At 44.0% G+C, this 26,125-nt stretch overlaps 1 long non-coding RNA gene across 1 annotated transcript in view; it reads left to right on the top strand.

Annotated features, from left to right (window-relative positions):
- Positions 1–1,021: 1,021 nt before the first annotated feature.
- The window catches only part of LOC126938379 (uncharacterized), a 42,895-nt gene continuing 17,791 nt past the window's right edge, over positions 1,022–26,125 (top strand). The window contains exons 1-3 of the long non-coding RNA XR_007720074.1: positions 1,022–1,110; positions 5,509–5,665; positions 6,237–6,304. This is a non-coding gene — a long non-coding RNA (uncharacterized LOC126938379). The remainder of the gene's footprint in view (positions 1,111–5,508; positions 5,666–6,236; positions 6,305–26,125) is intronic.

The raw sequence follows: 26,125 nt of genomic DNA, 5'->3' as shown, positions 1-26,125 counted from the left end.
GAGGGCTAGGAGAGGTCTAGCAGAACTGGTATTTACATAAACGTGAGTTGACTGCTTCTGGTCACAGCAAGTTAGTAGACGCAAAACTGACTCCATTTGTTGGAGTACATTTGTGGGCTCTTTGGGGTCTGCACTGGGAATATTTGACAAAGTTTCTTATAGTACATGTCATTTCTGTTTTCTGCTGCTGTTCTTAGGAATCCAGGTCTAGCGTTCCACCCCAGGCTGGGGTCCTCATTCTTCCCCAGGCAGATTTCAGGGACAGTACTTGAGTGTTTCTACAAATGTCCACTCTCTCCCATGGCCCATACCTGATCCATTAGAAACAGTTGTGCATCTTTGCCGCAGATGTGGGTGGACATGTCTACCTCTTCTGGCTCATAGTGACAGCATCTCCTGTTTAGAAACAGGCACCATTATAGGGAGGCTGAAAGTTCCTGAGGACAGTCCATTGTGCTAGCCAAACTCCGGGATGCAAGGGGAGCGCCCTGAATGGTGCCTGTAATTCTTACTAGACTTGGGTGAAGAGAAAATATCCCACCAACAAGGGACCTAACCAGCCCTTCTCAAAGACAATTTCTCCAGCTTTTCCAACTTTAACTCTTTAGATTTTGGGTAGGTCAAGGGGGCTACGGGCCACAAAATCATTCCATTACTTCCTTTGTAAGTCCTGTAGAGTTGGTCAAAGGGAAAGCCTGTGTTTGCTATTTTGGAGCACCTGCTGAAATTGACCCTGCATTGATGTCTGTCTACACTGTCATTCAAGATTGTGCTCAAGTGTCTCCTTCTTAGAGGGCAGTGAGACTTCTATCCTCCTCAAGGACGAATGATGATAGTGAGGTAGGAGGCGGGACTCAAATCAGGAGGTAGGACCTGACTCTGGAGGTGGGGCTTGGAAACTGGACCAAACTGAGGACTAGCTAAAACAGGGACAGGGTGCAAGCACCTTTTCATAAGACACACCCACCAGTGTGCCATGACAATTTACCCTTGCATGGCAATAATTGAAAGTTACTGTCCCTTTCCAGGGCAACAACCTGATGACCTGAGGTTGCCACCTCTTCTAGAAATGTCTCCATAATCCACCCCTGAGTTTGCGTATAACTAAAAGTGAGTATAAAAAGGATTGCAGGCCAGGTGCGGTGGCTCACGCCTAGAATCCCAGCACTTTGGGAGGTGGAAGCGGGTGGGTCACATGAGGTCAGGAGTTTGAGACCAGCCTGGCCAACATGGCGAAACCCCATCTCTACTAAAAATGCAAAAATTAGCTAGGCATGGTGGCAGGTGCCTGTAATTTCAGCTACTTGAGAGGCTGAGGCAGGAGAATTGGTTGAACCCGGGAGACGGAGGTTGCAGTGAGCAGAGATCACGCCATTGCACTCCAGCCTGGGTGACAGAGTGAGACTCTGTCTGACACACACACACACACACACACACACACACACACAAATGTATATATATGACTGCAAAACTGCCTCTGAGCTGCTAACCCCTCACACTGCCTAAGGGGTAGCCCTGATCTGCAAGAACAGTGAAGGAGCTGTGACCCTGCTACCTCAATAAAGCTTCTACCACTGGCTTACTCTTAAATTTTTCCTGAGTGAAGCCAAGAACTCTCCTGGGCTAAGCCCCAATTTGGAGCTTGCTTGCCCTGCATCAGTGGCAGAAACCACGTTACTTTTTCCTAAAAATGCCTGGGAACTGAAGAGGGGTGCCTTTGACCAGCAGAGCTTCAGCCTGTCTTTTAAAAATTATTTGCCAGGCCCGGCGCAGTGGCTCACGCCTGTAATCCCAGCACTTTAGGAGGCTGAGGTGGGCGGATCACGAGGTCAGAAGTTCAAAATCAGGATGACCAACGTGGTGAAACCCTGTCTCTACTAAAAATAAAAAAATTAGCCAGGTGTGGTAGCAGTCGCCTGTAATCCCAACTACTCAGGAGGCTGAGGCAGGAGAATCGCTTGAACCCGTGAGGTAGAGGTTGCAGTGAGCCAAGATCATGCCATTGCACTCGAGCCTGGGTGACAGAGCGAGACTCCATCTTAAAAAAAAAAAAAATATATATATATGATATATATATATATATATATAAAAATATATAATATATATTATGTATATAATATATAATATATATAAATATATAATATATAATATACATAAAAATATATAATATATTATGTATATTATATATAAAAATATATAAATATATTATGTATATTTTATATATATATATTTGCCAATATCTAGAAAGATGCACATGTGTAAAGAATACCCACCCAGGAATGATCTGTTCCCACGTCCGTGTCCTTCCAGCTTCACTCTGCCTTCTGAGCACTAGCTGTCTCTGAAGGAACAGGTCCGTCGCCCCGGAATATTAGAGCAAGATGGGAGATTTGTTTGGGATCTGAGTCTTATCTTGGTGCAGAGAGAGCCAGAAAAAAGTGACCCAGTTAGTCATTCAAGAAATATTTACACACCAAATATGCCAGGCCCTTGGCTAAGTACTGGGGATTTAATGATTAAAGGAAAATAAAAGGAAATAGTTCCTACCTTCATGGAAGGTGGGAACCCAAATAATGGAAAGGTATTATCATTTGTAATATTTTTCCAGACCGGAGCTAGTTGGTGACCTAGAAGCCAAATCCAGGTCATTGATGTGCATTTTTGTGCATTATTTTAGAATATTCTAAAATAAGCTGCATTGGTTGATGACATTTAATAATTGAGAGATTTTACATAACAAAATCTGTTTTTCTGGCTTCTCCTGAAAATCAGCAGATCTGACAGCCCTGGATTCTGATTTTCTCAGAGCAACAACCTGCTGGAGTTGATTACCAGCTACCTTTGAGAGGAAGCATTCCCGTGCCAGTTTGCCACAGTCCCCACCACTCCCTTTTGTACGTTCCTCAGCCTGCTTCACTCATTTAGATTACCAACCTGCCCCTGTAGAGGTTTGATTTTTGGATCTGGCTCTGATCTAGTAATTTTCAAGTTTTTTTTTTTTTTTTTTTTTTTCAAGAAAATGCCTTTACAAAAAAAGAAAAAGCAAAATTTTATGCAAACCCGAATACATAAAATACTTGAAAGCAGAGCTGCTTTCGTTGAAGGGAAAGAGAGCAGGGAACCTCATCTTCCCTCATGTCCACTGAGGGGAGTCTTGGGGCTCTGAAGTATATATTAATAGTTTGGAATCCCTTGCCCCTTGTTCATACTCTGACCCTGTAGCCATTTGCTGCAACAGTCTATAACCATGAGTAGCAACTAAGTAGACCTTCAGGTTTGCCATGCTCCCTTTGCTACCTGGAGCCCTGTCTAGCTCACACCACCCTCTTTGCTCTGTTGAGCTTAACAACCTGTGTGCCTGGGTCTGAGTGGCCCTGAGGCTGATGTGGTCAATGCAGGACTTGCCAGGAGGCATTTTCACAGGGGGCTTCACTGCTCTTTGTACCTCCTTTAGCATTTCAGCAAACTATTGGATTTCACTGTGACTTCAGCTCCTGATGAGTTTAAACAAATGAGGTGAGTACGAATCAAATCCTCACCTATAATGAAAACAATTCAAGAGGAGGGCCCTTGGTCTTTATGTATATACAACAGTCCCCAATTTCTTGTTTCCTAAATATTTGCAACTCTCTCTGCCAAAGGGTGAGCCCACAAATGAAGAATGTGAGCTTGGAGGGTAAGAAAATAGTCTTCTTTTGCATTTAAGAGGTTTTTTTGTTTTTTTTTTTTTTTTTTTGAGACGGAGTCTCGCTCTGTCGCCCAGGCTGGAGTGCAGTGGCCGGATCTCGGCTCACTGCAAGCTCTGCCTCCCGGGTTTACGCCATTCTCCTGCCTCAGCCTCCCGAGTAGCTGGGACTACAGGCGCCCGCCACCTCGCCTGGCTAGTTTTTTGTATTTTTTAGTAGAGACGGGGTTTCACCGTGTTAGCCAGGATGGTCTCCATCTCCTGACCTCGTGATCCGCCCGTCTCGGCCTCCCAAAGTGCTGGGATTACAGGCTTGAGCCACCGCTCCCGGCCGCATTTAAGAGGTTTTGAGACTAGGCCAACATGAGGCCCTGCCTTAGGTTTGGGCTTGGACAGTTCTGCCTCTGTCTTCCTAAAGTCCTATTTTAGAAGTAAAGATTGCTCTTTTTCTTGGTCTGTTCCATACGTGTGTCTTGTCAGCAGGTCAGAGGCCAGGTCAGGAGTCTGCATGTCCTCACTTTCCCCCCAATTTGTCTTAGAGACTGGGGGAATTCAAAATTTGATGACCACTTTGGAAAACAGTTTGGTAGTTTCTTGTAAAGGTAAACATTTTCCTACCTTATGAATAGATTTTTACTCAAGTGAAAAGTAAACATGCCCACTCAAGGGGCTGTACCTCAGTGTTCACAGCAGCTTTTCACATAACTGCCAAAACCTACAATAATATGGGTGTTTATCAGAATGTGAATGGATAAGCAATTGTGGTATATCCATACCACGGAATCCCACTCAGCAGTAAAAATGAACAAGCCTTGAAACATACGAAAACATGGATGGATGTCAAAGGCATTATGCTAAGGAAAGAAGCCAGATACAAAAGACTAAGTCTTGTGTGATTTACTGCATGTGACATTCTTAAAAAACAAGCAAAGCTGTGGTGACAGCAAGCAAGCAGATAATTAGCCGTCTGGAGTTCAGGCTGGGGGAAGAGGATTGACTATAAAAGGATGTGAGGGAATGTTTTGGGATAAAGTTTTGTGATTTTAGCTTTTTTAATTTAATTTAATTTTATTTTATTTTTTGAGGCGGAGTCTCGCTCTGTAGCCCAGGCTGGAGTGCAGTGGCCGGATCTCAGCTCACTGCAAGCTCCGCCTCCCGGGTTCACGCCATTTTCCTGCCTCAGCCTCCCTTGTAGCTGGGACTATAGGCACTCGCCACCTTGCCCGGCTAGTTTTTTTGTATTTTTAGTAGAGACGGGGTTTCACCGTGTTAGCCAGGATGGTCTCGATCTCCTGACCTCGTGATCCGCCCGTCTCGGCCTCCCAAAGTGCTGGGATTACAGGCTTGAGCCACCGCGCCCGGCCGATTTTAGCTTTTGTATTTAGGTCTGTGGTTTATTATGAGTTAAATTTTGCATATAATGTGGATTAAAGTAGGTTTTTTTTCGTTTGTTTTGTTTTGCGTTTTTGTATGTGGATATCTGTTGTTCCAACACATTTGTGAAAATGTTCTCACTTTCCCATCAAATTCTTCTTGCATCCCTCAAAAATCAACTGGTCATATATATGTCTGTGGATTGTAATTATTTTTTAAATGATAGATTTTACTTTAAATTTGCAATGAAAGAATCTGCCTTTCCCTCTAGCTGTAGACCGTGCCTTTGACATCACTGCTTCCTCATAGTAATAACTGGTGTCATAATAGCTAACATTTACCGAGGACCTACCACCTACCTAGCACTGCTCCAAAACTTTTACATCTATTAACTATCATAATGCTCACAACTAGCCTGTGAAATACGTTCTATTATTTCCATTTTACAGAGGAAAGAACTGAAGCTCTGTAACGTGAAGTAATTTGTGCAAGTTCCAAACCTAAAATCACAAAGCTGGGATTTGATCCAGGCAGTCCAACTGTCACGGCCCGGTTAAATTCAGTACTGCAACTGCCTCTCCATCTCTCCCTAGCTCCTGGCATACAGTAAGTGCTCAACAAGTGTTAATGGAGTCAGTAAATATAATAATAATTTATCACAGCAAATTGTGATTATTTACCTGTTTCTCATTGCAGCTTGATGATGGGCTCTTTTGTTACAGAAGGAAATGTACCCTTGACTAATTCGAAAACATTTAGTGAGGCTTAGTAATGTGTTAAACAGTGTGCCAGACGGGAGGAATACAAGGATTAAAACACAGACAAATGATTAAATGAATGAACAAACACATTGGCTTAACCTGGTAGATTCTGTTCCCAAAAAGGTTGACTTAACTTACAAAACTATCCCTAGGATTTAGATTTGGAGTGGGAACCCCATTGCTTGCTGTAGCTCCAACTTTCTGATCTTCAGTTGGATCATCCATGGCGTGGGGCTAATAAAACCTGCCCTGCATACCTCTTAGGGTTATTGTGAAGTCAAAATAATACTGCCCATAAAAGAATTCAGTAAGCTGTACAGAGCTAAGCAGATGTCAGAGGCTGTTACCTTGACTTTAAACTTGTTCCAGGTGGTGCGAGGCCAAATATGTGATCTACTCATGTGTATGTATTGCAGCCTCTGTCTCAGGGCAGCAGAGCGGATGCAGAGAGCAAATCTACAAATGGTGCACAAGGAACCAGAAGGTAGGAGTTGACTCTGGCCTGGAAAATGTTCAACGGATTCTGTGTTGCTCATGGGGGGCACTGACAGTTTATTCTCACATCCTGGCTTGTGGCCTGAATAGAATCTCCACAGATTGGAGTACTGGGTGTAAGCCTGTGTTAGGTGCCTGTGTGCCTGGTCTTGCATGGCAGGGCGGCACAGAGAAAAGCCCTGATGCAGGAGAGTGACAGAGAAGACTGGACAGAGGCCTGAAAGTCCTTTGGATGTTGAGGATGAGCGTTAACCTTGTCAGTATCAGGAAACTGGGGACTTCTCTCTCGATAAGAAAGAACGGAAAAAGAAAATCTCCCTTGGCCGGGCGCGGTGGCTCACGCCTGTAATCCCAGCACTTTGGGAGGCCGAGGCGGGCGGATCACAAGGTCAGGAGATCGAGACCACGGTGAAACCCCGTCTCTACTAAAAATACAAAAAATTAGCCGGGCGCGGTGGCGGGCGCCTGTAGTCCCAGCTACTCAGGAGGCTGAGGCAGGAGAATGGCGTAAACCCAGGAGGCGGAGCTTGCAGTGAGCCGAGATCGCGCCACTGCACTCCAGCCTGGGCGACAGAGCGAGACTCCGTCTCAAAAAAAAAAAAAAAAAAAAAAAAAAAAAAAAAAAAAAAAAAAATCTCCCTTTTTATTCAATTCAATTCAATAAATGTTTATTGAACACCTACTGTATGCCTGGCATTGTATTAAGTGCTGTGGAGTCCCTAAAGATGAACAAGATCCTAACCTTATCCTCTAGGAGCAGGTGTGCCCTCAATAAACCGAGGTACGAAAGGACATAGCTTGTAAAGAAGTCAACCCACTGAAGGTTGCCCTCTGAGCCTCATGGGCTCTCTTGGTTTTGGCTGCATCTGGATTTCCACATAAAGCTCATCTCCTTCCTTGGCCTCCACTTGAAAATTAAACACTCTAAGCAGGCATTGCTGAGCGTCACTGAGTATGTCTGATGCTTTGCTGGAGCTGTGGGATGTGATGGTGGAGGGGGTAACACTCTGAGCTCTTAGGGTTTACCTAAAACATGCCAGTTCTACAGGTTTCTCCCTAATCACCCCTCCCAGCCCCAGCCGTGAGGCTGAACCTCTTCCAGCCTCCACCTAGGCCTCTCCCCGACTCCCGCCATTTTCCTTTGGCAGATTCATTTTCTCCCATAGAAACCTGGGGTTCCAAACAGGACTGGGAGGTTCTTTCTCCTTCTGTAGACCCCTCGTCAATACCAAGTGTCTTTTTTTACCGAGAAACTCATTCTCTGCAAAGGAATGCTAAGAGAAGCGCTTGGAAAATATACACAGACATAGGATTTACCAGTTGCTATCGTTGTGTGCCCTCAACTTCACATGTTGAAACCTAAACCCCAATGTGATGGTATTAGGAGGTGTGGCCTTTGGGAGGTATTAGGTCATGAGAGCAGAGCCCTCATGGATGGAGTTAGTGCTTTTATAAAAGAGACCCCAGAGAACTCCCTTGCCTCTTCTGTCATGTGAGGACTCAGTAGGAAACCATCACCCGTGAATCAGGAAACAGGCCCTCACCAGACAATAAATCTGCCAGCAACTTGAGGTTGGACTTCCCAGCCTCCAGAACTGTAAGAAATTTCTATTGTTTATCAGCCACCCAATTTATGCTATTTGGTGATAGCAGCTTGAATGGACTAAGACATTAATTAGTCACTAGTTTTTTTTTGATTGAGGTAAAATATACATAACATAAAATTCAACATTTTACCCATTTTAATGTGTGCAATTCAGTGGCTTTTAGTACATTCACAATGTTGTGCCTCATTGTCAAATTCCAGAACATTTTCCTCACCCCCAAAAGAAACCCTGTACCTATTAGGCATTTACTTCTCATTTACCGCTACCCCAGTGATCAGTAATTATTTGTGTTGACAAAACTCGTTCCATTTACATGGCTATATGATTTAATTTTCTCACTTGAGACATCAGAAACATCCCTTTCAGTTTAAAAGTCGATTGTTTTTTTCTTGTCTGCAGTGCGATTTTGTAACTTGCCTATACCACAACTAGTGGACATTTTCTTTGATGATCTATTGTTTCCATCTGAGCCCCTTCAATGATCCTTGTTTGCATGTTCTCAGGTTCTGCTACTTAGTTATTTTATGTTATTTTATTTTATTTTTTTAATCACTCTGTTGCCCAGGCTGGAGTACAGTGATGTGATCATAGCTCACTGCGGCCTCAAACTCCTGGGCTCAATCTATCATCATCCCACCTCAGCCTCCCGAGTAGCTAGGGCTACAGGTGTGCACCACCACATCTGGCTAATTTAAAAAAATTGTTTGCAAAGATGAGGCCTCCCTTTGCTGTCTGGGCTGGTCTTGAATTCCTGACCTCAAGTGATCCTCCTGCCTTGGCCTCCCAAAATGCTGGTATTACAGGCATGAGCCACATGCCTGGCTTGCTACTATTAGTTGTTGTTGTTGTTATTTTTCTTTGAGATAGGGTCTTGTTCTGTTGCCCAGGCTGGAGAGCAGTAGTATAATCATGGCTTGCTGTAGTCTTGACCTCCTTGGGCTCAAGTGACCTCCCACCTCAGCCTCCTAAGTAGCTGGGATTACAGGCGTGTATCACCATGCCTTGCTAATTTTTGTATTTTTTGTAGAGATGGAATTTTGTCATGTTTCCCCAGCTGGTCTTTAACTCTTGGCCTCAAGGGATCCTCCTGCCTCAGCCTCCCAAAGTGCTGGGATTACAGGCGGGAGCCACCGCAGTTAGCCCTATACTACCAGTTTTTAAAAGCTGAGTCCCCAAATGAAACTGCTTTGTCAAGGGCATAAGTATTTTTAAATGTAATAGATATTAGAATATTACTTTCCTTAAAGGTTTGTATAGTATTTTTTTTTTTTTTTGGTATCAATGTCATTTTATTCTCTGTTCAGAAAGGCCTTGCACATGACTCTAGTGTCACACATCCTTCAGTGTCTGCCTTTGTATGGTATCTTCATTTTCACATATTCGAAGAGGTCTGGGCCCCTAATGCACTTGGAGCCAGGATGAACAAGAAGGGTTTGCCCCCGGGGACCTGTTCCCAATGCTCTGGGCTTTTCTCTATACTCTCCTGGGGCAGATGAGGTTGGCAATGACTGTCTGTTGATTTTCTAATTTTTAGCAAGTTTAACTGTGGTGGTCCTTTCTGTTCTTCTGTAACAGTGACACAGTAGGCTGGCTGGCAGAGGTGTGTTGTTTTTTTTTTTTTTCCTGTTTCAGACGGAGTCTCGCTCTGTTGCCAGGCTGGAGTGCAGTGGCGCGATCTCGGCTCACTGCAACCTCTGCCTCCTGCGTTCAAGCGATTCTCCTGCCTCAGCCTCCTGAGTAGCTGGGATTACCGGAGCGCCCCACCACGCCCAGCTAATTTTTTTTTTTTTAGTAGAGATGGGGTTTCACCATGCTGGCCAGGATGATCTTGATCTCTTGACTGTGTGATCTGCCCACCTTGGCCTCCCATTTTTAAAAATTTTTTTTATTTTTAGTAAGCATTTTCTTTTAGAGCAGCTTTAGATTTACAGAAAAATTGCGACGATAGTGCAGGGAGTCCCCATATCCCCCACATCCAGTTCCCCCATTATGAACATCTTACACTGGTGTGGTACATGTGTTACAATGAATGAACTGCTATTGATACATTACTATTAGGCAAGGTCCATCCTCTACTCAGATTTCTTCAGCTTTTATCTATTGTCCCTTTTCTGTTTCCGGTTCCCATCCAGGATACCATATTAGATTGAATTGCCTTGTCCCCTTAGGTTCCTCTTGGCTGTGACAATTTGTCAGATTTTCCTTGCTTCAAATGACTGGCATACAGCACTTTAAAAGATGAGATTTCGGCCGGGCATGGTGGCTTATGCCTGTAATCCCAGCACTTTGGGAGGCCGAGGCGGGCAGATCACCTGAGGTTGGGAGTTCAAGACCAGCCTGACCAATATGGAGAAACCCTGTCTCTACTAAAAATACAAAATTAGCCGGGCGTGGTGGCGCATGCCTGTAATCCCAGCTACTTGGGAGGCTGAGGCAGGAGAATCACTTGAATCCAGGAAGCGGAGGTTGCGGTGAGCCAAGATTGTGCCATTGCACTCTAGCCTGGGCAACAAGAGTGAAACTCCGTCTCAAAAAAAAAAAGGAGAGAACATTTCTTCTCTATCATTATAGGCATTATATAAAGACCAGCAATAGGTGAATTCTGCCTGGGATGGTGTGAGAAGACTTCTCGGAAAATGCATGATTTGACCCGGGCCTTAAAGGGTGGCTCTGTAGGCAGAGACGCTGCAGAAAGCTTCTGGGCAGAAGCGATTGTGGGAGTGAAACCACAGCCATGGGAACATGTTGATGCGCTCTGGGAGTGGGAATTAGTGCAGCAGGGCTAGGGCGTGTGGGGGTCCTGAGCAATGCATTTAGTGCAGTAAGTGGGCCGGTCGGGATTGCAGACATGGCTAGTTTAAGAAGAGCTCTCACCTGCTTTCCCTATTTCTTTCTTTTCTTTTCTTTTTCTTTTTTTCAGACGGAGTTTCGCTCTTGTTGCCCAGGCTGGAGTGCAGTGGCATGATCTCTGCTCACTGCAGTCTTTGCCTCCCGGGTTCAAGCGATTCTTCTGCCTCAGCCTCCTGAGTAGCTGGGATTACAGGCACGCACCACCGCGCACAGCTAATTTTTTATTTTTAGTAGAGACGGGGTTTCACCATGTTGGCCAGGCTGGTCTTGAACTCCTGACCTCAAGTGATCTGCCTGCCTCAGCCTCACAAAGTGCTGGGCTTACAAGCATGAGCCACCGCACTCGACCTTCCCTACTTCTTTCTTACCTCTTTTTCTAGCATGACAAAAGAAATAGCTTATCAGAGAAAGAAGAGACCCTGCCCCACACGGCCTGAGCGTGGTGTCTGTTGGAGGGACTTGACACACAGATGCCCTCTGATCTTGCCAGTCTCAGGAATCAAGAGTCTCTCTGTATTATTGCAGATGTCTGTAGCCTTTGTGGGGTTAATAAGGGACACCATTTCTAAACTATTTTAGAGATTACTTTACAAAGTCATAAAAATGCACAATTCTACCAGCATTATATTACGGTTGCTAAAAATATCACATGACCATTGGTTAGTTCACAGCAATAGATATCCCACAGACTAATTTAATCATTGGCAGGAGGCCACGCAGTCTCCAGACAGGATCGGAATCAAACTGGGGGCTGCTAAATTTAGAAATATAAATTTGGGTTTGTTTAGAATGATTTGAAAACTGAAAGAACACATAAGCCAGGATGCAAGCATGGTTGTCTGCGCCGAAGGCAGAGTCCTTGTGGCTTTCCTTGATCACCTTACACTTGGGTCTGTCCTGCAGGCCCAACCCTGCTTTCGGCTTTTCATTGGAAATATTAGGTCAGGCAACCATGTCTGAAAGTCAGAGCAGACCTTTGATGTCGTCTGGGCTGGACCTACATTCTTCTTCTGGATATGATGGCATTTTCATTGGCTTACTGTGAGGCCTCTATGACAGATTGATTTTAGAGATGACTGGAACAATTCTCCTATTCCTCTCTTTGACGTTGTGTCAGTGCTACCTACTTTTCCCACCCAGATGTAAGAATGAGTGTCTGCAGAGTCGCCTTGAGATTTCATCCGGGGCCAGGAGGCTAACGAGTCCCGCAGGGAATGACTGAAAGGGAAAGGGGGATAAAGAAAAATTGTGCCCTACATGCTCCTTTTGTTGAATGTTTATTGTGAAGAGGAATTTTTTTTTTTTTTTTTTTTTTTTTTTTTTGAGACAGAGTCTCATTCTGTCACCCAGGCTGGAGAGCAGTGGTGCGATCTCGGCTCACTGCAAGCTGCGCCTCCGGGGTTCACACTATTCTCCTGCCTCAGCCTCCTGAGTAGCTGGGACTACAGGCGCCCGCCGCCACGCCCGGCCATTTTTTTGGTATTTTTTAGTAGAGATGGAGTTTCACTGTGTTAGCCAGGATGGTCTCGGTCTCCTGACCTCGTGATCTGCTCACCTTGGCTTCCCAAAGGGCTGGGGTTACAGGCGTGAGACACCGCACCTGGCAGTGAAGAGGACCTCAAGACACAGATGTCCTTAGCCACAGGAACTCTGGGTAGGTGGGGATTCAAGTGGGTAACGGCCAGGTATGGAAAGGGGAGAGAGGCTCACTCATCTTACTATTTGGGATGTGGTCCCTAAAATCACTGAGGAAATCAGCATGGTTGAGTCAAAGGGCTGTTGAGTGCATATCAGCACAACCAACCCGCTTATCCAGTCCCAAGTACTTCTCAGGTAGCGTTCAGGGTATCTGTGGCTCCCCTCTTCCTTGCTCAGGATGCAGGAGGAAGAGCTCTCACCCATTGTCACTACTTCCCATTACATATCCTTCTTGCTGTCCTTCAAACATGCCAAATGCTTCCATATCCAGGCTTTTGTCTTCACACCCTGCCTGGAATGCTTTTCTAGCAGATACTGCCATGAAATTCTCTTCTCTTTATTTAGGGGTCAGTTCAAATGTCACCTCCTCCGAGAGGTCTTCCTGGAAGTCATATCTACAACAGCTCCTTTATAACCCCATTCTCTCTTCCTGCTTTATCTTCTTAGATATAAGCCATTACTCTGTATTATACACACATATATATATATACACACACACATCATATTGTGTATATATATACACACGCACACTATATATATGATGTGATATTGTGTATATATATAAATTAAAATAAATTTAAAAAATATATATTTTAGAGATGAAGTGTCCCTCTGTCACCAAGGCTGGAGTGCAGTGGCATGATCTCAGCTCACTGCAGCCTTGAACTATCCGGCTCAAGCAATCCCCTTGCTGGGACCACAGGCACACACTATCATGCTTGGCGAATTTTTAAAATTTTGTTAGAGACGGGGTCTTGCTATGTTGCTTGGGCTAAATATTACACACTTATTTGTTTATTATCTACTTCTTCCACACAAATGCACACTACATAAGAGTGCTCAATAAACAGTTGTTGAATAAATAAATGAGTGAATGAGTGATGATAATGTCCATTCCTTATACTTGGATAAAACTTTACTACAAATATGGCTGTACATTTGCATGCAAATTCAGTCAGGAATTCACATCCTCATTCTTTTAATATGGTGTTTATTTCTCCCTTGGTGTTGTAACCACCCTTGTAAATGTGTAATTACAGACTGAGATACAGGCTCTGAAGGGAGGCTACATAGACTGAGGCCTCCTAGAGAGAGCACCCTTTGAGCTGGGAACTGAACGGCAGTAGTCTATCGACTGCGTGAAGTGCGGGGAAGAACGCTGCAGAGAAAACAGTATACACACCGTAGTTCCTCAATGTTATGGCACATGTTTCTTCAGATCTTCACCTTTCTGACTTTGGAATAGCCTTAGAATCAATATCCATCTCATGATCACTTTTGGTCAGGTGGCAGCCGTGACATATTGTCATTGCTTGGACTCATGAGATCTCTACTGTTGTTGGTGATGGCATGGCTAGACAACTGAAGAGCCATCTGAGGGAGGCTTATCAGTCTCGATTGCCATCTGAAAAACTCCCACTGGTATCTTCTGGTTAGGCCAAGAAAGTGCCAACATCAACAATTTGAGAATGCCTGTCCAGGACTTGGGAAAAAAAAATCTAGAAGGCAGGCCAGGCACAGTGGCTCACACCTGTAATCCCAGCACTTTGGGAGGCCAAGGTGGGCGGATCACCTGAGGTCAGGAGTTCAAGAACAACCTCAACATGGAGAAATCCCGTCTCTACTAAAAATACAAAAATTAGCTGGGCTTGGTGGCGCATGCCTGTAATCCCAGCTACTTGGGAGGCTGAGGCAGAAGAATTGCTTGAACCTAGGAGGTGGAGGTTTCGATGAACCGAGATCAGGCCATTGCACTTCAGTCTGGGCAACAAGAGCGAAACTCAGTCTTCAAAGAAAAGAAAAGAAAAGAAAAATCTAGAAGGCGATAGAGGAGATGGAAACTGAAGATACCGAATCATCAACACTCTTGGAGGTTCAGAGAAAGAAAGCTCTGAGGATGTGAAATAAGACAGACACCGATGCCTCAGAGCTGAAAGCCATTCAGCAGTGCCAGTCTCTCAACGTGAGGAGATTTTAGAAATACCGTAATCAATGAGTTCAGCATGTATTTTCATTTTTATGTAGGCACAAGAGCAATAAATGATTCAGTCCTATGTCTAAGGAAGGCTACACGAACTCTTTTGAGAAGCATAAGATAACAATTCTGAGCATTAATCATTAAGAAAATTTGGTGTCAAAATTTCATTGGCAGAGATTTTTATTTCTTAAAGTTACATAAAGTAACGGTACGTTTAGAATCGGTGAGATCTTGGATTGGATGGAATACGGTAAGATTGGTTTGAAGATCTGAGGGTTGGGTTGGACGGTGCCAGCGCACGTGGGCAAGCGGGTGGTGAGGAGCACCCACGTTGGCGGGAGGAGGCTGATCAGTGGCCCGTCATGGTGTGCCCTGAGAAGGGATAGCTTCTTCGAGATTGAACTAATGGGCTATTTTCTGCAACATCAATGCATTGTCATCTTAATAGCCCTCAGTACAGTTTAAGTGTAAGAATTACTTTGCTACTGACTTTGAGAAGAAACATATGGCAGATAGACACAATACTCACTCTCCAAATCACCCCAAATAAATAGAACAAGGCCAAAGGCACCCCTAGGGATATATACGGAAGAGAAAAGTCAAGGCTGAATTAACATCTACAGGGCGGGAAGAGGAGGTCAGATGTCTGTGGAAATAACTGTTTAGCTCTCCAGGTCATTCAGTATTTGCAAGCCGTAAATGAAATTGTCCAAATTTGTTTTCTCATGAAAATGTCAGCTTGAGAGCTTAAAGTGAGTAATTCTTTTCTTATGGTCTGAAAAAAGAAGCCCATTTTATTTTGTTGCCCTCAAGATGAAAGAGGCTTTTTGTTCTTGTTCCATGTTTCCAGTTTGCTGGTACTTTTCAGATTTGCCTACATAGAGTGATGATATAAATTTTCAGGTGGAAGAAACTAGATGCTGACATGTTTGTTTGGTTTAAGCCAGAGCTGTCATCACCAATCTGCTGGGCCTGGAAGGATGGGGTTCTCGGTTTCCCCTTTGCCTGTTCCCCAGGTGAGATCTGTGACCCACAAATGACTCTTTCTTTGCAAGACATGTTAATAGGATGGTGCATAAAAGGGATACGGCTACATAATTCTTGTTAATAAATGTCCTGTTTAGTTACCTCATGTTAATTAATCTCAAAGCAAAGACAGTTGTCAGATTTTGTTTGGGTTCAAGCCTGAAAATAACTTGTAGCTTTTAAAAAATACCTAGTTTTTCTTTTTCTTTTTCTTCCTCTCCCTCTCGTCCTCCTCTTCTTTTCTTCTTCTCTTCCTCCTCTCTTTCCTCCTTCTCCTCCCCTTCCTCTTCCTCTTCTTCCTCTTCCTTCTTCCTCTCCTCCCCTTCCTCCTCCTCTTCCTCCCCCTACCCTTAATGTTTCTTTTTCAAAGAATAGAGCAGAGACTAATATGTAGTCATTTGGCTTGAGAAGGAATCATTAGCTGTCATAGCTGAAAAGGATGTCAGAGTGCACAGAAACTAGTGGTTTTCAAGCTGCTCTGAGGATCTGAAGGGTTTTAATACCCAATGTATGGGATGCAACTGGAAGGTCTGATGGGTGGGGCTTCCACCCCTCCTCTGATTCAGCCACAGTGCCTTGATTTTCTTTCTGGTTCTACATATGTGATTTCTGTCTCAAGTTTTGCAAAGAGAAGAAGATTTGAACTCTTGGAAAGGTCCGAAAGCTGCTGGTGCAAACCAAACCTCTCACTCACAGATGAGGAAGCTCATGTCCGGTGATGCAAAGTGATTTGCCTAAGATCGCAAAGCTTCTGGGTAAGGGAGTTGGAGCTAGGAGTCCTTTACTTTCCCTGTTGTCTGGGGCTGAGTACAGAGAGGTATTATGCTGAGAAGCAGAGAGAAGATGGAACAAAGAAAGTGTACTGTGTTTCCATCTCTCTGGGATGCAGAGTAAGACAGGTCTCTTGAAACACCTCTTGGGTGACAGAAGATGACATCTGCATGATGATCAACAAGAACAACATTCATGTGTGAATCGCTTCTTTGGCTTCTGGCTGAGATTAAGTGCAATGCACGTGTGACTCCTAATCCTCCGGTGTCTCTGATGATTGGAGGAAGACTGGTAAGGTCTGCTACAGTCTTCAGAGTCTGTGCTGTGGAACTGTTGTCATGTCCCAGTTTCATTGCTAATACAATTTTTCTTCTATACTCTTTGGTTTATTTTTTGTTATTTTTGGTGGGTTCCTAGGAGTGATTTATAGAAATGTGCACCAAGTCAGCCATATTTCCCAGAAAGGTTTAGAGTTGAGTCACACTTTGATTTATTGACCAAGGGAAAGTTTTAAGGTAAATAATTAGACATAAATAAAAACATTCCACGTATTTATTATTTTTATTTTTATTTTTTTGAGATGGAGTCTCGCTCTGTCAAACAGGCTGGAGTGCAGTGGCACGATCTTGGCTCACTGCAACCTCCGCCTCCCGGGTTCAAGTGATTCTCCTGCTTCAGCCTCATGAGTAACTGGGACTACAGGCGCCTGCCACCACACAAGGCTAACTTTGGATTTTTAGTAGAGACAGGGTTTTGCCATGTTGGCCAGGCTGGTTTTGAACTCTTGACCTCAAGTGATCAGCCCACCTCAACCTCCCAAAGTGCTGGGATTACAGGCATGAACCACTGTGCCCGGTCAAGATATTTATTTTTTAAAGCAATACCTTTGTTATTATATTAAAACAGTGAAGATTTTTTTGAGAGGTTATACAGCATTGTACTAGGAGACTGAAAAACCATCTCTGCTCCTCGCTAGTTATGTGACATTGGGAACGTCACTTACCCTCTCTGTGCTTTGAACTTCCTCATCTGTAAAATGCTAATAATAATAGCACCTCCATATAGAGTTGCTATGAGGATTAAATGTGTTAATACATAAAGCTGCTATAACAATGCCTGGCTTGGGATTGATTCATTGTGCTTTGTTAGTCTGAGTATTGGTATCTCTCAACAATTCAGCGAAATTCTTGACCTGTACTGCTTTAAATGTTTCTACCCCTTCTGACTGTTAGAGACTGAATGTTTAGTCAAAATTAATATGTTGAAACTTAATCGCCAGTGTGAGGGTATTAGGAGAAGAGACTTTTGGGGGCCGATTAGGTCATAAGGACAGTAACCTCATGAATGAGATTAGTGCGCTAATAGAAGAGACCCCTACAGGCCAGGCATGGTGGTTCACCTGTGATCCCGGCACTTTGGGAGGCTGAGGTGGGCGAATCACCTGAGGTCAGGAGTTAGAGATCAGCCTGGCAAATGTGGTGAAACCCCGTCTCACTAAAAATACAAAAAATTAGCCGGGCATGGTGGCACTTGCCTGTAGTCCAAGCAACTTGGGAGGCTGAGGCAGGAAAATCACTTGAGCCTGGGAGGTGGAGGTTGCAATGAGCCGAGATCGGGCCACTGCACTTCAGCCTGGGTGACGGAGTGAGACTTCATTTCAAAAAAAGAAAAAAAAAAAAAAAAAAAAAAAAAAAAAAAAAGACCCCAGATAACTCCCTTGCCTCTTCCATCACGTGAAAATGTGGCAAAAAGACAGTCATCTATACATCAAGAAGTGGGCCCTCCCCAAGAGCCAAACATACCAGTACCTTGATCTTTGACTTTCCAGCCTCCAGAACTATAAGAAATAAATTTCTATTGTTGATAAGCCACCTAGTCTATGACATGTTTGTTATAACAGCTGGAATAGACTAAGATACAATCTATTGACCTCCTCAGGACTCATCTCTTTTGTATTTCTGTTTCTTTGTCTCTGGAGGAACTTCTGAATAATTTTCTTGTTTCCAGCCTTTAAGTTATTACTATTCTGATGCACTCTGTCCAATATGCTTTGAGATCTATTTGTGATGGAGACAACCTGCTGAACACAGCAGTCCATTATCTCCTTCTTTTGTATTAATGATATTATAGTTGGACACCTGAATACTCAGCTAGGTGACATTTCTCAGACACCTTTGCAGTTGGATGTGGCCCGGTAACTAACACTTCAATAGAATGTGACTGGAAGTAATGTGGGCCATGTCAACAGAGCAGGTGCATCTCCTCTATAGCCTTTCTCCTTCTTGCGAGCTAGAATAATGCTATCCTAAAGTTGTCTACAGAACACAGCGAGTCCTTAAACTGCCACTGGTTTGCAATGGGATACGTTGGAAAATGGAAAGAAAAGCACTCAGAAACATGGCAGTAATTCAACGTTGTCACGATACCCAAATGTTGTCATTTTTCTGGTAATTCATTTTATTGCGTTTTTAAAAAGGAATTGCTCAAAGGATTGAAAAATAAAAACTATCTTATCACCTGTGCCTGTGACCAGCTGAGATTAATGTCCTAGGGGATAGTTGAGAAACAAGAAGGAAGGAACTTGCATCCCTCAGTGACCACCCAGAGCAGAGCAGTCTGCCTGCTGCGATGTTCACCTCAGACTTTACATGAGAGAGAATTAAACCGCCGGGCGCGGTGGCTCACGCCTGTAATCCCAGCACTTTGGAAGGCCGAGGTGGGCAGATCACCTGAGGTTGGGAGTTCAAGACCAGCCTGACCAACATGGAGAAACTCTGTCTCTACTAAAAATAGAAAATTAGCTGGGTGTGGTGGCACATGCCTGTAATCCCAGCTGCTGGGGAGGCTGAGGCAGGAGAATTGCTTGAACCCAGGAGGCGGAGGTTGTGGTGAGCCGGAGATCGCGGTGAGCTGGAGATCGCGCCACTGCACTCCAGCCTGGGCAACAAGAGCAAAACTCCGTCTCAAAAAATAAAAAAAAGAGAGAATTAAACCATCATCTTCTTTAACCTGTTGAATGATTGTTAGACCTCTTTCTGTGGCAGTCAAACCTTACCTCATCACACATCCATCCCATTTTAAACCCCAGCTCTTACACATTTTATTTCTAGAAATTGTATTTGATTCTTTTAAATAGCTCTTAATCTTTAAAAAGAGATTCTCATTCCTTGATCATATTTGCAAGCCTCTGTTGCTTTTTAATTTTTCAGCAGTTGTTAAAACAAAGTCTTGTTTAAGCACCAAGATACAACAAATATGAACTTTCAAATGGAGGTGCCAAATCTCCACATGCAGATAGTCATCAGGAATTTCTGAGAAACTTGCTCTGAAACACTGAGACTCTCTCAACTGCTTGAAGAATAGAAACCCAATCTCTACTAAAAATACAAGAATTAGCTGAGCATGGTGGTGCATGCCTGTAATCCCAGCTACTTGGGAGGCTGAGGTGGGAGAGTCACTTGAACCCAGGAGGCAGAGGTTGCCTCCTTAATCCAAAGGATTAAGAGCATGGACAAGAAAATATTTTGGTGAAGAAGATTTCTTCAGAAAAATTGATCTTGAGATCTCCCTCCTCTCTTCACCCCAAAGATGATCCTGCACCAAAGTTGATGGGAGGCAAAGTCAGAGCCTGCCCTGGGGACAGCCAATATCTGGGTAGACCTTGACTAACTTAAAAACTAGTTGGAAATATCTTTGTTTTATTTCTCTTTTCTTTAATTGGTTAAGGTTGAAAATTATAAAAAGAGTGCATATTACCACAATCTGGGTGCTGTAAAACAACAAAAATGTATTGTCTCACAGTTCTGAAGGGCAGAAGTCTAAATTCAGGGCATTAGCAAGGCCGGGCTCCTTCTGAAGTCTCTAGGACCCTTCCTTACCACTTCCAGCTTCTAGTAGCCCCAGGCAGTCCTTGGCTTGTGTCAGCAAACTCCAGTTTTTGCCTGCATCTTCTTGTGGCTGTCTTTCCTCTGTGTCTGTGTCTGTAGCATTCTCCTCCCTGTAGGTGTCTGTGTACAAATGTCACTCTTTTTAATTTTATTATTATTATTATTTTTTGACATGGAGTCTCACTTTGCTGCCCAGGGTACAATGCAGTGGCATGATCTCGGCTCACTGCAACCTCCACCTCCTGGGTTTAAGTGATTCTCCCATCTCAGCCTCCCAAGTAGCTGGGATTACAGGCATGTGTTGCCATGCCCGGCTAATTTTTATATTTTTAGTAAAGATGGGGTTTTTGGCATGTTGGCCAGGCTGGTCTTGAACTCCTGACCTCAAGCGATCACCTTGGCCTCCCAAAGTACTGGGATTACAGGCGTGAGCCACGGTGCCTGGCCCAAATGTCACTTTTCTTATAAGGACACCAGTTGTATTAGATTAAAGGCCCATCCTACTCCAGTATGACCACGTCTTAACTAATTATTGCATCTGCAACAACCTCATTTCCAAATAAGGTCACTTTTTTGAGGTGCTGGGAGTTAAGACTTCAACATATATTTTTTTGGAGGGGGGACACAATTCAACTCATAGCATAGGGAGAGAAAGGAAAGGAGTGGGGGTAACAAAAGGTGAGAAGTCCATCTTCTGAGGTTCATCTTCCTAAAACCCCTGTTTCTGCTCTACTCAGTGGTCTGTATCCTTACTTCCTCCATAAACTTTTGGTATAAACTTCCTGCTTCAAAGACTCTTGACCTTCTGAACTTCTACCTAATTCTCTGCTCCATTCCTGGAGACTGCCCTCCACCCTCACCCCTACTTTATGCCTTGGTGGTCATGATGGATCCTGCTCACCATTCCTCCTCAGCGCCCCCCGCCCTCCTCACCTAGGTCTGCTGTGCACACAAGGTCACAGCCCTGACCTTCTTGTACTCCCCAACAGGATACACATCTTGCCTCTTCGGCTTCTTGCCCAGCACACAATGAGCCTCACGTGTCCAGAGATCTTGCCTTAGAGTCCCCTTCCTCCCCGTCCTCGCTGATCCGACCATCTGCCAGAAGCCGAGCTCTAGCCACCTGCTTCAGGACTGCTTTTGTGTCTCAGTGCTGGGAATCCCAGGGCAAACTGCTAGCGTGAGAAAGTTCTCACGTTGGCCCTTGAAATTTCCCCTAGTTTTCCTTTAGGACTAGTATGGCAGTTATATCCATTTGTCAAAATACAGGGATCAGGGCTTGTAAAGGAGGAAAATATAACTGTGGGAGAAACATTTAATATTAGAAAATCTTCATGTGGCGTGTATAAAATTAAATTGAGGCTCAGAGTTCGAACTTCTTTCCCTGATGAATCCCTTGTGTTTCTGTGAATGCACTTGTAAAATACAAGCCCAGTATGTTGGAAAAACAATACCTCAAACCTTTGAGTGAGGTTGACCCAGGAGTACTGAATAGCTTACTTGAGATGGTAGTTTCCCGAGAAGACACCTCCCAGAAGAAGGCTGTGTTAGGATGATGAGAGTTTTGAGCTGAGCATTAGGGAGCTGAGGCAAGTCTTTTCACCATTCTGGATTTTGGTTTCCTCACCTGCAGTAGCACAGGGTAAGTGAGTTCTTTCAGCCTTACTGTTCCAATTATTTTAAAAAATGATCAAAATCTTTTAAAGTTGGGATTACAGGCATGTGCCACCATGCCTGGCTAATTTTCGATTTTTGGGGAACAAAATTCAACTCATAGCATAGGGAGAGAAAGTAAAGGGGTAGGGGGTAACAAAAAAATGAGAAGTCCATCTTCTGAGGTCCATCTTCCTAAAACCCTTGTTTCTGTTCTACTCAGTTGGCCTATATCCTTACTTCCTTTAGGACTAGTATAGCATTAAACACATAAAGCCTATTAAATATTTATATCCTGATTCAATACATTTATATTGAATTATACATATCCTCATTCAATACATTTATACACTTTTGTTGTCAGAAAACAATAGTGATCTTTTATTTCTGTAAAAACTCTACCAAAATCTAGTAGACAAGTAAATCTACAAATTATTTACAAAAAATTTAAAAACCGTGTGAATCTGGAAAACTTATAGCCCTCAATTAAACTTTCTAAAACTCAGGGTTTCATTTTTTCCCCCAAACACACAAGCCAGTCTAATTTTTTTTTTTTCTGAACACATCGTCCAGATACATCTTGATCCATCTCTTTCATGAAGGAATGCAGCCAAAAGTTTCTTCCTCCCTGAAAAGCAATTCTCTAAATCAAGACCAACTTTTTAATGACTCAGAGTCAAAGAGGCATTTTGGATGCTGCAGAAAGCCATTTAGCCATAGGATCACGCTTCTCATTTGCCCTAACGAAGCAGTGGTTTAAGGTTTGGGGAAAGTTCTTTGGAGATTTGGGGAAAGTTCTTTGGAGATGATGTACAACTCTCGCTACAGATGGATCGAGCCATTCAAAGTAGAATTTTGCAACCATATTTTCAGGCGATCACAGAAGTCTCTCATAAAATCAGTTCTTCATTTCTAAATAAGTTATGTTATTTAAAGTACAATCTGCGTGTACATAGACTAATAATAATCTGGCCAGAAATGTGTGCAGCCCGTTTGGGACTCAGGAGTCAGTGGTGGTTTGGAAACAGATTGGGGTTGGCTGGTAGCTATGGACATTCACTGGTGGCACATTTGGTATCCACTTCCTTTCTGCTTCCTCTCCTTTGGAGGAAGGGTCTGCCTGCTTTTTGTGGCTGCCTAGCATTCTGTTTGGAGTTCCAGGGTAAGCCCTGCTTGGAATAAGCACATCTAGGAAAATCCCATATCATTTGGATTAGTCAAACCGGCTGCTATGGTCTAACTGTTTGTGTCCTCCCAAAATTCATGTTGAAATCCTACCCCATAAGGTGATAGGATTAACAGGTGAGAGCTTTGGGAGGTGATGAAATCACAAGGGTAGAGCCCTCATGAATGGGATTAGATCACTTGTTAAAGAGGCCTGAGAGAGACCCCATTGGCCTTCCTGCCATGTAAATGGGCCCTCACCGGACACCACATTTCCTGGACCATTGATCTTGGACTCTTCAGGCTCCAGAACTGACAGCAAGGGATTTCTGTGGTTTAGAAGCTACCCAGTCTATGGTATTTTGCTATAGCACCCCAAATGGACTAAGACACAGCCCATAGCTTTCCTCTGGCTACAGGGATTGGCTCAGAGTTGCTTGGGTAGCATGAAAATCAGGGGCCAGGTGCGGTGGCTCATGCCTGTAATCCCAGCACTTCGGGAGGCCAAGCGGGGGTGGAGGGGATCACGAGGTCAGGAGTTCAAGACCAGCCTGACCAACATGGTGAAACCCCATCTCTACTAAAATTACAAAAATTAGCCAGGCGTGGTGGCGGGCACCTATAATCCCAGCTACTCAGGAGGCTGAGGCAGGAGAATCGCTTGAACCAGGGGGGCGGAGGTTGCAGTGAGCCAAGATGGTACCACTGCACTTTAGCCTGGGTGACAAACAAAAAAAAAGAAAAAAAGAAACTCAGGACTTCTGTGAGAAACGGCTCTCTTTGAGGAATCATAAAGCCCTAGTTTCTGCTGCTGGTAGCTACTACTTTACCATCATGAAGAAGGCAAAGCTGGTATGAGCTACGATGAAAACATGAGCGAATTGCAGAGAACTCTTGTGGTGAGAGTGGGGAAGAGTGGAAGGAGGGAGGAGACAGTGAACATAAACAAATAAATAAATGAGGTGAGCATGCAAATAAATGCATTGGGGTCATATGACGTGTGGTGAAGAGAGGATGTGAGCCTGCCTTTGATGGGCAGGGTAGGGAAACATGTGCCACAGCCCCACTGTGGATGCTAGGGGGATTTCACACAAATGAAGGCATCGGCCATGTGTCTTTGCAGCAGACTTACAGTATGTACATGCCGACGCCTCGGGACTCCATGGACCTGACTCTCTTGTGTCCTTCCTGGCCTCTGGTGTCATAGATCCTGTGCAGTATCTTGCTCACTTCAGTGGGGTCCAAGTTTAGGTTTTTGCAGTTTCACAAATGGGTGTATGAACAAAAAGAAATAAACACGTTTGTACCTCACCCTGAGACTGTGTCTGCTGAAAGAGAAGGAGACAGATTTTACCTTGGAGCGTCCCTCCTGGCTGACTTGCCAAGGAATGCACTTTGGACTGGAAGAATTTCCACAGCTGTGTGGAGGGTGGTGTTCTGATGGCCAGGCCCCAGATGATGTTGTTGGTCCATGTGGAAGACTTGATCTTTGCGGGGAGGTCAAGGAAACCTAGATAAAACGATGGAAGGTAGGAAGACGAGAGTGGTAGGAGAAATATGAAAAGCATTGGGAGTTTTTCTCCTTGAGCAGAGGCACCTAAAAGCAGACAATGTTTACATAGTAGCTTGATTGTGAGAAAGCCCTTTTTCTGGGCCTCAGTTTGCTCATCTGGGAAATGAAGGAGATTAACACTGTGATCCATACAGCTGCTTTCGGCCCTAAATTCTGTGATTCTAGAAATAATTACGTATATGAAAGATTTTTATGCATAAGCAAGGGTCTGTTTTCCAACTCCATTGCAACAAAAGAGGAAAATATGATATCTGAGGCAGAGCTTCTTGACTTTGAGAATTGTTTTTCTCTAGGAGAAAACAATGGAAGTTTTAAAATGACAGTTTCTTGGAAATTTATAAGGAAATAATACATTGCTATTTTTTTTTCTGGGATGAAATTATCTAAAGAATCCACCCCCTAAAAATGTGACTTTGAATTTGCATGGAAGTTAATATATTAAAATGTAAATGCCAGGTTCTAAGTTCTGAGACCGAGTCTGGCTCTGTCGCCCAAGCTGGAGTAGAGTGGCGGGATCTCAGCTCACTGCAAGCTCCGCCTCCCGGGTTCACGCCATTCTCCTGCCTCAGCCTCCCGAGTAGCTGGGACTACAGGCGCCCACCACCTCGCCCGGCTAGTTTTTTGTATTTTGTTTAGTAGAGACGGGGTTTCACCGTGTTAGCCAGGATGGTCTCGATCTCCTGACCTTGTGATCCGCCCGTCTCGGCCTCCCAAAGTGCTGGGATTACAGGCTTGAGCCACCGCGCCCGGCCAGGTTCTAAGTTCTTAAAAAAAGTTCTTGCATGCCAGCCGGGGAGGTGTGAGGTGACTTCTTTAACAAGTTACTCGTGCATTTTTAGCTATATGAATCCCTCTTAAAGAGGAGACGCTTTCTAAATTGAGCAAGTGCGTTTTATAATCCTGAGACAGACACAGAGCAAAATTTGAGAGCATTAGGTTTTAAAAAAATAATCATTAAAACAATGCTCTAAGTTTAAAAAATGTGGAAGGCAGAGTAACATATCCTCCACCTCCCCAAGATATCCGAGTGCTCATCCCAGGAGTTTGCAAATATGTTAATTTACAGGGCCAAAGAGAGTTTGCAGGTGTGCTTAAAGTAAGGATTTTGAGATGAGATTATCCTGGGTTGCCCAGTGTAATCACAGGAGCTCCGAAAAGATGGAAGAGGGAGGCGGAGAATGAATGTGTCGACAGAAACAGAGCCTGGAGTGATATGATTGGTGGAAGGGGCATTAGCTAAGGAATTCACCAGTCTGCTAGAACCCAGAAAAAGCAACAAAACAAATTATCCCTCAGAGCCCCTGCAGGCAGCATGGCCCCACTGACACCTTGATTTTGGCCCAGTGAACCCATTTCAGACCTTTGACTTCCAGCACTGTAAGATAATAAATGTTTGTTGTTTTAAGCACTACGATTGTGGTCATTTGTTACAACAGATAGGAAATTCATACAAAGAGAGAAGGCAAAATGAATTAATGCAGGAAAAAACACTTAAGAAAAGGAGCGGGAGAGTCAAGATGAACAGGAAACAGAAGGAGCAGGGAGTGTCAAGATGAACAGGAAACAGGAGACACAGAACTGGGCTCCAGAGGGGGCAGGGGTG

This window comes from Macaca thibetana, chromosome 16 (genome assembly GCF_024542745.1).
Source record: "Macaca thibetana thibetana isolate TM-01 chromosome 16, ASM2454274v1, whole genome shotgun sequence".
Classification (NCBI taxonomy): Eukaryota; Metazoa; Chordata; class Mammalia; order Primates; family Cercopithecidae; genus Macaca; species Macaca thibetana.
The sequence above is the reverse complement of the archived record's forward strand: the minus strand, read 5'-3'. Positions and strand labels throughout refer to the sequence as shown.